Source organism: Bombina bombina, chromosome 5, assembly GCF_027579735.1.
Source record: "Bombina bombina isolate aBomBom1 chromosome 5, aBomBom1.pri, whole genome shotgun sequence".
Taxonomy (NCBI): Eukaryota; Metazoa; Chordata; class Amphibia; order Anura; family Bombinatoridae; genus Bombina; species Bombina bombina.
Genome location: NC_069503.1, coordinates 431,513,468 through 431,528,668, shown reverse-complemented (window position 1 = coordinate 431,528,668; position 15,201 = coordinate 431,513,468). Strand labels below are relative to the sequence as shown.

Sequence of the window (15,201 nt, the reverse complement as noted above, 5' to 3'; positions counted from 1 at the left end):
TCTCGGATACTTCCCTGGGCAGAGAAAAATTCTAGTCTCATCTCTGCGATTCACATCCCAGGTGTGGACAACTGGGAGGAAGATTATCTCAGCCTTCAGTCACTACACCCGGGAGAATGGTCTCTCCAACAGAATGTATTGTTACAAATTGTTCAAATCTGGAGTCTTCCCCAGATAGATCTCATGGCCTCTCTTTTGAACAAGAAACTTCTCAGATACCTTACAAGGTCACGGGATCCTCAGGCAGAAATGACTGATGCTTGAGCCGTTTCAAAAATCAAGATGGAACAATCATCTGTACTTCTGATAGCCCCTGCATGGCCTCTCAGGATCTGGTATGCAGATCTAGTTTAGATGTCCAGCTACCCGCCATAGCATCTTCCTCTAAGACCAGACCTGTCTCAAGGTCCCTTCTTTCATCCAGAAATAAAATCTCTGAACTTAATGACGTGGAGATTGAATGCCTAGTTCACAGTCACAGAGGTTTTTCAGACTCTGTAATTAATATTATGATTCAAGCAAGAAAAAATGTTTCCAGGAACATTTATTATAAGGTTTGGAAAACTTATATTTCCTGGTGTTCCACTCATAGTTTTTCTTGGCATACATTTAGAATTCCTAGAATTCTTCAGTTTCTTCAAGATGGTTTAGATAAGGACTTATCTGCCAGTACTTTGAAAGGACAGATGTCTGTAATGTTTCACAGAAAGATTGCTCATCTTCCAGACATTCATTATTTTGTCTTTGTCCAGAATAAAACCGGTTATTAAACCTATTTCTCCTCCATGTAGTCTCAATCTAGTTTTGCAGACTTTACAGGCTCCTTCATTTAAGCCTATACATTCTATGGATATTAAACATCTTTCTTGGAAAGTCTTGTTTCTTTTAGCTATTTCTTCTGCTAGAAGAGTTTATGAATTATCTACCCTCTCTTGTGAGTCTCCTTATCTGATTTGTCATCAAGATAAAGCAGTTTTGCAGACTACTTTAACATTTTTTGCCAAAGGTTGTTAATTCTAAAAACATTAACAGGGAAATTGTTGTTCCTTCTTTGTGTCCTAATCCTTGGAATGATGCTGAAAAGACTTTATGCTCTTTAGATGTTAGAGCTTTGAATAATGTTGTTGATGCCACTAAAGATTTCAGAAAGACTTCAAGTTTTTGTTATTTTTTTTCGGGTTCACGAAAGGGTCAGAAAGCTTCTGCTATTTCCTTAGCCTCTTGGTTAAAACTTCTGATTCACAAAGCTTATTTGGAAGCGGGTCAGTCTCCGCCTCAAAGAATTACAGCTCATTCTACAAGATCAGTTGCCACATCTTGGGCTTTCAAGAACGAGGCTTCAGTTGATAAAATCTGCAAAGCAGCTACTTGGTCTTCTTTGCATACTTTTACCATTTTGATGTGTTTGCCTCTTCAGAAGCAGCTTTTGGTAGAAAGGTTCTTAAGGCAGTGGTCACTCTTTGATTCTATTGCCTATATTTTTTTTTTTTGAGTTTTTTAGTTATTAAAATACTTTCATCTAGATTACGAGTCTTGCGTTAACCTTAAAAAGCAGCGTTGAGAGGTGCTTTTTAATGCCCGCTGGTATTACGAGTCTTGAAATGACAGGCTCACCGCTCACTTTGAGCCTATGTATTCTTCGAACATTAAACTACTTTCTTGGAAAGTGTTGTTCCTTTTGGCCATCTCTTCTGCTAGAAGAGTTTCTGAATTATCTACTCTTTCTTGTGAAAATCCTTTTCTGATTTTTCATCATGTCAGAGTATATGAATATTATGATGAATATTACATATGTGTACATATATATGTATATATATATGTATATTTTATACACTGTATATGTTAGATGAGACCTCAGGATTAATTGAACATGAGTTTGTTGAACACAGCTTCTAATACACGTTTATCAGGATTGGAAATCAGCATAGCCTTTAGAAGCACGACCCCTGCGGTGTGAGCACACAGACATTTTCCAAAAGGAACTAATTCAGTGACCATGCTCATTTAACTTTTATGACTCTAAGACATTTGGTATACCCAATTTAAGACCATCACTTAAAAGGATAAAATCTAAAATTGTTGGATAAGCATAGTACTTACAGGAAATATGCTGCATTAAGACTTTTACAACTACTCGTGGATTGACCCCATGTGGTGAGTATGAGACAAAAAGTCTGGCAACTGAAGTTACTGAAAGAGTAGTTAAAATGTTAGAATAACACAGTGAAGACAAATGGCTTACATTATGATTTCAAAGCAACTGTATATGTTTTAATGGACATGAGATGTGTGTGTATATGTATATATATATATATATATATATATATATATATATATATAATATATGTGTATGTTTTGAAAGCATGAATATCTTAGCCTCTGTGTGTTTAAGAACATGAATAGATGTTTATGGACCTGAAGAGAAGTGATTATTAACATTTATTTTTATTTCAGATCTACATAGACAGGATTCACTTGGAATACAGTACAATACTGAATTAAAAATAAGCTATTATTCACATATAAATGCCAGGATACCGATAAAATTGTAATGCATTTTAAGCTAATAATTAACAGTATTAAATTGCCTTAATATAATAAAATGTTAATAATATAACATATTTGGTATCAGAATAATCAGAAAATTCATTAAGATATAACTTATCCAAAACAAATATTGTGAATAGTTGTTGCAATAAATTATGATAAAATGAATAACCATTTAATAGAAATACTGATTTAAGTTGATTCAAATGTTGCTATGTATGTTTGTAATGATGCCACCCAGTGTTGCCATGAGAGAACTACAGCCAGAAAGCTTTTTGGCTGTTGGAAATGGGATATTCAGATTATCCAATAGAGGGACAAGGTTTCGAAGGGCCACCCATATTTCACACCTATGATTAGACTAATAAGTTGATGCAGAAGGAAGGGGACACACTGGTCTACAGAGTTTTGTAACTGACTGAAACTTTTTTGCGTGGGACACAGTCAAACTACAAAAACAAAGTGGGCCATATTTCTCCTATTCCATTGCAATTACACTTATTTTATATGAGGTGTGAAATTGGATCCGTTGCGAAAATTGGGAACTGGATTGCTGTTATTTGGTGATGTATATAAAAGTTTTATTATAAGATAAGTTATATGCATAGTCAATTTGTATTTAATAGATTTAAAGAAACAGTGTGTTTTAGTTAGCATTTCACAGCCTATATATATATATATATATATATATATATATATATATATATATATATATATATATATATATATATATATATATATATATATATATATATTGTTTAAATCTGCGTTTGATTGACCAAGTAACTCATCTATGCAAGTTCTGATATTGTCAGTTAATTTTGTATTAGGATAAATTGCAGTTAAATAGCAGAATATATATATTATCCTATTGTTTTATAAACACTGTTTAGAATTGTATTGCTTGGATGTTAAAGGTTTTTAGTCCCATTGTGTTAAATAAATAAAAGGCTGAATTGTGAAGGTATATCTTTCTGGGTTTTGTAAGAAGGATAGCATATCTTAAGAGTTGGTTTTAACGCATATAAATTTTGTTTCATTTCCTTTTATTGCGAATATACTTCAATATGTTTATGGATATTAACTAAATAAAAGAATTCAGATATTTATATTAATTGTATGGTCTAGTAGATGCATGGTTGATTAGGGTTTCAATTTTTAAGGAAAATTATTTTAAGATTGTGTTTATAACCCTGCCATAAACTTATATATTATTTGGATAGCACTACTAAGATTTTCATAAATATACTGACATAATAATTGGAGGCACCGCTGAGATTTATTAATATTCCATCATATTTGATATAATATATTTGTAAGTAAATAGAAATTATTATAAAAGAGAGAAAAAGTTTCATATTTCGATATTAATATTTTGAAGATATAATTTTTGAAGAGTTGAAATATTGATTTTCATATTTCGAGATTGATATTAATATCTTGAAATATTATTAAAGATTAATTTTGAAAAATTAATAAAAATATTAATTTTTCATATTTAAAAATTAATCAAAAATATTAATTTTTCATATTTTCAAAGTTAATCAAAAATATTAATTTTTCATATTTCGAAATATTAATTTTTCATATTTCAAAATTAATATATTTTTTTTTTTTTAAATATTTTTTTTTTTTCTTCTCTCTTTTTATTGGCAAAAATTGTATTAGCGTTTTAGTTTAACTAAATACTAAACCAATACAATAATGTCTGTAGCCAGAAGTGACTCATTTAATTCTATACATAGCAATGAAATTGGTCCCATAACCATACCTATTACTAAAGGTCAGGTCCTTAAGAAAGATATCTTAAGTTACCTTAAAGGGAAGTTTAATATTGCGGGTGAATTAAATGATTTTGTGGATATGCTTGAAACTAGGGCTAAAAATATTACCGTTAATAATAATATGTGGAATGAAGAGAATGAATTCTTCCAGGAATTATTAATGATTAATCAATGCAAAGATCCCAAAAAGCGAGAAGAACTAATACTAAAATCTTGGCCCCTTTTAATATGCATAATTGACGAAATGTCGTTTTGTGTCACAGACAAACGATTGCAAATACAGGAGCTAGAAAATAGTATTCGTTCCTCGCGCAGACGCGAAGAGTGTTTAAAAATAGCCAAAAATAAAATGGATGAATTTGCCCAAAACCTAGCCACCTTAGATAAGCACAATATGGACTTAATCGCGCAGATACAAGATTTAAATAAACAGCTTGCGCAAAGCCAGAGAGAATTAAGCGATTTAAAAAGGTCATATCGCCATAATGAAAACCCTTATATTAGCAGTGAGAATAATGCAGATAATGCTAACTCCTTTAGCGAACGCGTCAGGGACGAGGTACGAAAATATATAGAACAACATAGACAAATGACCCCTAACGGGTCAGAAATAGATTTCCCAAATAGACAATCCCCTCAGGATGTAAATCCAGAGGACAGCTGTAGCGCAGCTGGTGCGGGGGAGGGAAACTCTAACAGAGAAACCCAGAGTAAGTCTGATAAAGTCTATGATTCCCATAAAATAATCACCTTCGTACAACGCGCAGTACCTATATTCTCCAATAAGGGAACAACATCTGTAATTGATCATTTACAGGCTTTTGAAAATGCGTTAGCTATAATGAATGTTACAAGTGAGAAATTGAAAATTGAATTTCTACCTTGGGTATTTGACAGTAAGCATCACAAATTCTTTGCCTCACTAAAGGATATGAATATTCATTCCTGGAATGGGGTAAAACAACAATGCAGAAAAGAATTCGGGCAATATCGCACTAAAACTGCCGCGAAGATAGCGGTATATGGTTTAAAGTGTTGTGCGAATCAGAGTCCAATCGAATTCCTTTCTGTATTGAAAAATGCGTACAGTATGGCTGAAGATAATCCCAGATTTGATGGCTCAGAATTTGTAAATTTATTTTTTGAAGCATTGCCTACACCCATCAAAATCAACTTAGCTAGAGATTTTGATGAGGACTGCTCATTGGAATGGCTGATCAAAGAGAGTATGAAGTTATACTCTATTCAGCAGTCCAGTGAGCAGGGGGTTAAAAAGGAATCAAAATCCAAAATTGTAGCAGAAACTAGAGCGTCACCTAAACCCCTCAATTTGGAGTCTAAAAACAGAACTTATGCAGAGGTGGCCAGTCAAAACAGGCCATCTCCACAGAGGTTTAATTCCGCCCCTCCCCCTACACAGGTTGAGGCGCAGGGAGACTATAACCAAAGTGGGGGACATAATCAGGTGAATAATTACTCACAAAGAGAATACCCACCAAATAATTGGTATCCGCGCAAGGGTAGATACAATAGACGGCGAAGATATTCTCAGGGTAACCAGACACCCCAGGTATATAATGCTCCCCAAAATACTAATGCTGAACAAGCTGAACCCCAGGGGCAACCACGACAGAATAGAAATAACGGCCCTGATTCTGAGGGAACCCAATGGTCCAGGAATCAGTACAATGGGGCACCAGGAGATAGGCCCAGGGGTAGAGGTAACTTGTACAATCAGGTAGATATGCTGTTTACCCAGTTAAATCGGTTGAGCGAACAAATCGCTAATATGAGTCAAAAATCTACGGCTCAGCAACCGAACAATACTTTTTTAGGGGTACAGCCAGTGGTCAGCAGTGGACCACAGGCACAGTCATAAATACTGCAGTATCACCTGAAGGGGAGGGGAGAAATATACAAAATGTAATAATAAATATCAATGATACTAATCATGTTCTCTCCCCACAGACCGAAAACGGACAATTTAACTGTGGTGACAAGCAACCTTATCCGGGAAAAGTTAACAAATCTCTTCCCTTGCAGCTCTCTCCTAACCTTATCTCCACAGATGCAGTACAAAAGAATCCAACCGACTCTGTCATAGAGGAAACAGGTAGGTATGAAGGTTCCTCTGCATCGAATGACACGGCGAATCCAGGTAACACGTGGCGAAGCCCACAGATGTGTGAGAATGCCAATTTTATGTGTGAAATGGTAGAAACTGCAGGAAGATATTATGTATTAGTTGAGCTGCAAGATTCAGTCTCCAACCCTATCAGGGGATTAATTGACACTGGGTCACAGGCAACTATCTTATCCCACAGGTACTACACACAGCTAAATGAGCTAACACCCCACAAACCTAAAATAAAAGAATTTGACGGTTCTCTAATAGGTGTTGGGGGTGACTCCCTAAAAGTTTACGGTACCGCATGGTTAAAATTTAAATTGGGGAACAGGGTCATAAGACACCCTGTCATTATAGTGGATCTGCCAACTGATCGTTTAATTATTGGTAGTGATCTCCTGAAACGATTAAGCACCATAATTGATTGCATAAATAATGTAATTTGGTCACAAGTTAAATGGCCTATCAATTATGAAAAATCTGGTATATCTCACGCCCGACATAGCTGTCACGTGGTAGAAGAGAAACCAGATGCTGTGGAGATTCATTTCAGGAATAACTCTGTACCTGAAATCACTATTCTACAAATAGATGATCAGACTCCTTTTAGTGGCTCTGATGGTAATACTTTTAAAATTTCGCCTGGAAAGATAGCGAATATTTCCCTAGATGGCGATGTATTAACCATATCACTCCACAAGGGGGATCATAAAATCCCTAAGGGGGGAGGCCACGCTCAATACCTCACAGGGATTGAGAGAGTTAAAGAGGATCTATTTATCCCTATACAAGTGCATGACCTTGGTAAAACCAAGTATGCTAAAATAAACTTAAAACAGGAAGCTAGCTATATAAGCGAAGGTTTATTAGCGCAGATAGCTGAACCTAAAGTGATTAAATATCTTTCTCCCCAAGACCACTGTGTCAACGGCCTGGATGACAGGTCTGAAAGCTATAACATCACAGCTAAGTGCTTATTATCTATCTCTATTGGTAATAAGTCAGTGAAGCACCTGTTTTTAGTTTTAAATACTCCCCATAATCAGATATACATTGGCAATGATATCTTACATAGATATGCCATACAAATAGATTTGATTAACTCTTGCCTTTGGAGAAGGTTAAAGGGGGACCCTGAAGTATTTCAGGATGAAAATGCAGCCCTGAAATCAAACCAGCAATTGCCATATGCTGTGAATATGCAGGTATCTAGCGATGTTATAATTCCTGCTGGGGCTGATAAATTTCTTTTACCCTTACAGGTAAAGAGAGGTCAGAAATTAAAAACTTCTGAAACACTGATTTGCCTCTCCCATAGAATACAAAATCTGGGTGTCACAGTGACTTACACTCCTATGGTGAATATTGGAACTGTTCCAATACATATTATTGTACATAACATGACCCCACAGGATATAACCTTATCCAAAGGAACTACCATAGGATATGCACTGGAATCAAGTTATTACACTTTTGGATTCCAGAATAATGTAATTGGGCTAATACCTGAAGGATACCTAACTGAAGAACAATTAATAGAACAATCCTTTGCATCTATGCCAGAGGGTCTATTTAATGTTCAGTCTATTTATCCCTTCAGCTCAGAGGAAGGCATCTGTAAAATTGAAGAAGCCTCTCTAGTGTTTGATCAGCCAATCAAACAGCAAGATTACCCCAATACCCAGAGTCATGGGAGCAATGTAAACTATAATCAAGGGGATCTCACCTCTAGGTTGGAAGAAGCCTATGAAATAGGACAGCCTGAAATCTTTCCAGGATTTCAGCAAATAGTCGAAGAGCAAATATCCTTAGCTAATTGCTGTTCCAGCGATGATGAACGCCAACAGCTGCGAGAACTCCTAATGGAATACAAGGATATTTTCGCTAAGGATTCTTATGACTGTGGTACTACAGACTTGCACATTGCAAGGATACAAACAGATCCTAATGCGCCACCTGTATTTGTCAAACAATACAGACTTCCCTTAGCCTCATATGATTCTCTTGCAGAGATCATAAGGAATTTGGAAGAAAGAGGTATTATCAGACAGGTGCACAGCTCTTATAATAATCCTTTGTGTGCTGACTTAAGACAGCTAAACAAACGAGTATACATGTCTGGCTGGCCTGTACCATACATTGACCAGTGCCTAGCACAAATGCAAGGATCCAAAATATTCACTGCCATTGATTGTGCACAGGGATATTGGACCATAAAGGTACATGAAGAGGACCAATATAAGCTAGCATTCTCCTTCCAAAAGGTTCAGTATGCATTCCAGAGACTTCCATTTGGATACATAAATTCTGGACATGAATTTGCTGTATTCATGCATAAGGCTATGCCTGACGCACTGGAAAGGGGGACCTTATCTTATGTTGATGATGTTTTAATCAAAAGCACAGACTTTGAAAAACACATCACAGAGCTTAAACACGTCCTCAGCCAACTTAAAAGGGCAGGTGTCAAATTATCCCTGCAAAAAGCTCAATGGTGCCGCACTCGTGTAAACTTCTTGGGACATGAAGTTACCTCTGACGGATTAAATCCCCAGAAGAAAAAGGTGGAAGCGATAGTGAATTCTAAAAACCCAACTAACTTAAAGGAATTGAGATCATTCCTGGGTATGACGAATTATTCTCGCAAATTCATTGATAATTATGCGGAATTAGCTAAACCACTACTACTTCTTCTAAAGAAAGATGTGAAATGGCACTGGAGTGAGTCTCAAGAGACAGCCATCAGAGAGCTGAAGAGAAAACTCACTCAAGCACCTTGCTTAGCGTACCCTGAAGGTGGCAAACCTTTCTACTTAGAAACAGGTTACACAGATATAAGCAGGAGTGCTGTTTTATACCAAAAGCATGATAATTTCAACAAAGCCATTGCTTATGCGAGCAAAAATCTATCCCCAGTAGAAATAAAGTTTAACGATTGCGAAAAAGCCCTCTTATCTACTGTATGGGCTCTACAAAATTTCCGCAGCTATATACAGGGCGAGAAAATTATTGTAGAAACGGCCCACCAGCCTTTGCTATATTTGCAAAGTGAGAGAATAAGAGATGGGAATTTATCTAATAGCCGCATAACAGCGTGGACTCTTTCCTTGCAAGGCTGGCCATTAGAAATTCGCTACAAGCAGAATAAAAAGAATCCAGTCGCACAAGGGCTTGCTGAGCTCCACGACTGTACTGCTAGAGATCCTGGGGAAGAATTATCAGAAGATGATTTTCTGGAGGAACAATTGCTTTCCCCATATAAAATGTACAATGAGGACCATTGTCAAACATTACCTTGGGTATATGTTGATGGTTGTTCTTACCATGCCACTATTGATAGTGAGCGCAGATTAGTCGCTGGCATTGGTATAACTGGGACAAATGGATTCCCAAATATGTCTATAGGTTTCAACATTGGACCAAGATCCAGTCAAGTTGCAGAACTAACTGCTGTTTTCAAAACCATTGAAATGGCTATTGAACATGGTATTCATGAATTTGTGATCATAACTGACTCAAATTATGTGCGTGACAGTTTTGTTGAATACCTGCCAACTTGGAAAAGAAATGGCATGCAGAAAAGCAATAACAAACCAGTCAAGCATGGCAAATTGTTCTGCGAGATTGATAATCTGGTGGTATCCAATGATTTAACCATACACTGGAAAAAGACCAAGGGTCATTCCAGAATTCTAGGTCCGGATAAGGAAGGCAATGACCTTGCGGATTCATTAGCCAAACAAGGAGCCATAACTGGAGAACTCCTTAATATTGACCACTTAATGGGTGCAATTCAGGTAGAAGCCATTACCAGAAACCAGGCAAAACAACAGAGTGAGCCTAATTTGGTACAATGGAGTCAGGATTCTCCTAGTGAGGACCTGATCACTAGTCAAAAAGAAGACCCCATTGTAGGCATCTTCTATAAACACATAGAAGATCCTGAAAGCAACCCCATCTCAAAAGATGATTGCATTGGCAAAGAAGATCTTAGAATCTTAATAAAATCTAAATCACAATTCAAGTTACAGGATGGTTTGTTAATTAGAACCTCCAAAACTGGCATCCAGCAGTGGGTAGTACCCACCAAGTTCAGGGGTCTAATGCTTCAACATGCCCATGATGCTCCCACATCTGGTCATCGTGGTGCCAAACTCACGTATGAAATATTGCGTGATTACGCTTTTTGGCCACACATGTTGAAAGATGTTCAAACCTACTGTCAAGGGTGTTTAATCTGCCTACAGTTCCAACCCACTGCACCAACGCATAGAGCGCCATTGCAGAAAAGGGGGATGGTAATGCCATGGTCAGATATACAAATTGATTTTATTGGTCCGGTAACAAGGTCATCAAGAGGTAACAAGTACATGTTAACAGTGACATGCCTGTTCACTAAATGGGTAGAGTGCATTAGTGCACCTAACAATAGTGCTGAAACATGTGCAGCATTGCTCATCAACCATGTATTTTCCAGATTTGGTTTGCCCCAAAGAATCGAATCAGATCGGGGGACCCACTTCACTAGCGAAGTGATGACCAAAATGTGGAAAATACTAGGGGTTAAAAGAAAGCTCCATATTGCTTATAGAGCTGCCTCAAGTGGTGGTGTAGAGCGTTACAACCAGTCCATTGTTAAAATCCTCAAAAAGTTTGTGAGTGAAACAGGTAAAGACTGGGATGTAAAACTACCTCTAGTCTTAATGGCATTAAGAGCAACTCCAAGTAGTGCTACCCAAATGTCACCTTTTGAACTGATGACTGGTAGAAGAATGGTTCTACCTCAGCATCTGCTGTACCGTACATCAGACCAAAACTTGATAAACGCTGCCAATACACATCAATATGTGGAGAACTTAAGAAAACACCTGCAATATGCCTTTGCATTTGCTCAAAGGAATTTAGAAAGAACCGCAACTGCCACCAAAACCTACTATGATCTCAAAACCTCCAAAAAGGAATATGAAATAAATGATAAGGTTTATCTTTATAACTTTGGAAGAGATCAGGTTAGGGAGAAGAAATTTCTTCCCTCATGGAAAGGTCCTTTTGTCATTACTGACAAAATATCTCCAGTGGCCTATAAAATACGGATCCCCAAAAATGAAAGTTTCATAGATAAATGGGCCCATATCAATCAATTGCGAGCGTGTCATCCAAGATCCCAACTACAAGTCATAGAGGGAGAATGAAGTGTCATATCCCCAAATGAACTAAAGACATACTGTAGTTCAAAGATGCCTAACTGATAAACATGAAGGCTCAAAATAACAAACTTTCTTCATAAGAGACTGTCTATGAGGTATACGGTTGATCCTCATCAAATACCACTGACTTTAAGCCAATTCAAATACATGTGTCCTACATCTATTTGAAGTTGGAAGGGGGATTTATGTCAGAGTATATGAATATTATGATGAATATTACATATGTGTACATATATATGTATATGTATATATATATATGTATATTTTATACACTGTATATGTTAGATGAGACCTCAGGATTAATTGAACATGAGTTTGTTGAACACAGCTTCTAATACACGTTTATCAGGATTGGAAATCAGCATAGCCTTTAGAAGCACGACCCCTGTGGTGTGAGCACACAGACATTTTCCAAAAGGAACTAATTCAGTGACCATGCTCATTTAACTTTTATGACTCTAAGACATTTGGTATACCCAATTTAAGACCATCACTTAAAAGGATAAAATCTAAAATTGTTGGATAAGCATAGTACTTACAGGAAATATGCTGCATTAAGACTTTTACAACTACTCGTGGATTGACCCCATGTGGTGAGTATGAGACAAAAAGTCTGGCAACTGAAGTTACTGAAAGAGTAGTTAAAATGTTAGAATAACACAGTGAAGACAAATGGCTTACATTATGATTTCAAAGCAACTGTATATGTTTTAATGGACATGAGATGTGTGTATATATATATATATATATATATATATATATATATATATGATATATATATGTGTATGTTTTGAAAGCATGAATATCTTAGCCTCTGTGTGTTTAAGAACATGAATAGATGTTTATGGACCTGAAGAGAAGTGATTATTAACATTTATTTTTATTTCAGATCTACATAGACAGGATTCACTTGGAATACAGTACAATACTGAATTAAAAATAAGCTATTATTCACATATAAATGCCAGGATACCGATAAAATTGTAATGCATTTTAAGCTAATAATTAACAGTATTAAATTGCCTTAATATAATAAAATGTTAATAATATAACATATTTGGTATCAGAATAACCAGAAAATTCATTAAGATATAACTTATCCAAAACAAATATTGTGAATAGTTGTTGCAATAAATTATGATAAAATGAATAACCATTTAATAGAAATACTGATTTAAGTTGATTCAAATGTTGCTATGTATGTTTGTAATGATGCCACCCAGTGTTGCCATGAGAGAACTACAGCCAGAAAGCTTTTTGGCTGTTGGAAATGGGATATTCAGATTATCCAATAGAGGGACAAGGTTTCGAAGGGCCACCCATATTTCACACCTATGATTAGACTAATAAGTTGATGCAGAAGGAAGGGGACACACTGGTCTACAGAGTTTTGTAACTGACTGAAACTTTTTTGCGTGGGACACAGTCAAACTACAAAAACAAAGTGGGCCATATTTCTCCTATTCCATTGCAATTACACTTATTTTATATGAGGTGTGAAATTGGATCCGTTGCGAAAATTGGGAACTGGATTGCTGTTATTTGGTGATGTATATAAAAGTTTTATTATAAGATAAGTTATATGCATAGTCAATTTGTATTTAATAGATTTAAAGAAACAGTGTGTTTTAGTTAGCATTTCACAGCCTATATATATATATATATATATATAGTTTAAATCTGCGTTTGATTGACCAAGTAACTCATCTATGCAAGTTCTGATATTGTCAGTTAATTTTGTATTAGGATAAATTGCAGTTAAATAGCAGAATATATATATTATCCTATTGTTTTATAAACACTGTTTAGAATTGTATTGCTTGGATGTTAAAGGTTTTTAGTCCCATTGTGTTAAATAAATAAAAGGCTGAATTGTGAAGGTATATCTTTCTGGGTTTTGTAAGAAGGATAGCATATCTTAAGAGTTGGTTTTAACGCATATAAATTTTGTTTCATTTCCTTTTATTGCGAATATACTTCAATATGTTTATGGATATTAACTAAATAAAAGAATTCAGATATTTATATTAATTGTATGGTCTAGTAGATGCATGGTTGATTAGGGTTTCAATTTTTAAGGAAAATTATTTTAAGATTGTGTTTATAACCCTGCCATAAACTTATATATTATTTGGATAGCACTACTAAGATTTTCATAAATATACTGACAATCAGGATTAGGTGGTTTTGCGGACTTCATTTAAATTATTACCTAAGGTTGTGAAATTCTAAACAACATTGAGTAATTGTTGTCCTTTCCTTGTGTTCTATTCCTAGGAATTCTTTGGAGAAATCCTTACATTCTTTAGATATGGTAAGAGTTTGAAATATTATGTTGAAGCTACTAAAGATTTCAGGAAGACTTCTAGTCTATTTGTTATCTTTTCTGGTTCTAGGAAAGGTCAGAAGGCCTCTGCCATTTCCTTGACTTTGTGGTTAAAGCTTTTGATTCATTCAGCTTATTTGGGGTTGGGTTAAGTACCGCTTCAGAGAACTATAGCTCATTCTATTAGATCAGTCTCCAATTCGTGGGCTTTTTAAGAATGAAGCTTCGGTTGATCAGATTTGCAAAGTCGTAACCTGGTCTTCTTTGCATACATTTACTAAATTCTACCATTTTGATGTATTCGCTTCGTTGGAAGCAGTTTTTGGTAGAAAGGTTCTTCAGGCAGCCGTTTCAGTTTGATTCTTCTGCTTATGTTTTTTTCTTTTCATTCATGAGAATAAACTTATATTTTGGGTTGTGGATTAATTTTTCAGTGAAAAATGTCTGTTTTTATTTTATCCCTCCCTCTCTAGTGACTCTTACGTGGAGTTCCACATCTTGGTACTGCTATCCCATACGTCACTAGCTCATGGACTCTTGCCAATTACATGAAAGAAAACATAATTTATGTAAGAACTTACCTGATAAATTCATTATGGTGTTTATGATTTTTTTGTATAAAGCACAATTATTTCTAAATTCCTTTGTTGATGCTTTTTACTCCTTTCTTTATTACCCCACTACTTGGCTATTCATTAAACTGAATTGTGGGTGTGGTGAGGGGTGTATTTATAGGCATTTTGAGGTTTGGGAAACTTTGCCCCTCCTGGTAGGATTGTATATCATGAAAAATTAGTTTTGACTTGACTGTCCCTTTAAGTATGCTCAGTGCACCAGCAAAACCCCCCCCCATAATTTATGTAAGAACTTACCTGATAAATTCATTTCTTTCATGAGCTCGTGACGTATGGGATATACAATCCTACCAGGAGGGGCTAAGTTTCCCAAACCTCAGAATGCCTATAAATACACCCCTCCACACATACAATTCAGTTTAACTAATAGCCAAGTAGTGGGGTGATAAAGAAAGGAGTAAAAAGCATCCACAAAAGGAATTTGGAAATAATTGTGCTTTATACAAAAAAATCATGACCACCATAAAAAGGGTGGCCTCATGGACTCTTGCCAATATGAAATAAATTAATTTATCAGGTAAGTTCTTACATAAATTATGTTTTCTTTCATGTAATCAGCAAGAGTCCATGAGCT

At 35.7% G+C, this 15,201-nt stretch overlaps 1 protein-coding gene across 1 annotated transcript in view; it reads right to left on the bottom strand.

The window, feature by feature from the left end:
* The window catches only part of SH3BP5 (SH3 domain binding protein 5), a 257,965-nt gene that overhangs the window by 151,801 nt on the left and 90,963 nt on the right, over positions 1-15,201 (bottom strand). The gene's annotated exons all lie outside the window — the stretch shown is intronic.